The sequence below is a fragment of the Eimeria mitis genome, genomic scaffold (assembly GCF_000499745.2).
Source record: "Eimeria mitis Houghton genomic scaffold, Emh_scaff491, whole genome shotgun sequence".
Classification (NCBI taxonomy): Eukaryota; Apicomplexa; class Conoidasida; order Eucoccidiorida; family Eimeriidae; genus Eimeria; species Eimeria mitis.
The window spans coordinates 18516-18743 of record NW_013573211.1 but is presented as its reverse complement, the minus strand read 5'-3'; positions in this window follow the sequence as shown (position 1 = coordinate 18743).

Genomic DNA, 228 nt, shown 5'->3' with positions numbered 1-228 from the left:
ACTAGGGATAGATAGAGTTAGTGGGGCTACTGCTTCGTCTGTACAGCAGAAAACACCCCGAAACCTTTGATATGAATATTTTTATATTTTTATATTCAGTTTTTTGTTTTATATTTTTATTTAATAAACAAATACAGCTTATTTGTAAACATGCGTACAACTACTATTATTTTTCTTGTATTACTGGTGTTTTTATTGTTTAATTAGGAGTATATTTATTCTTTTTTT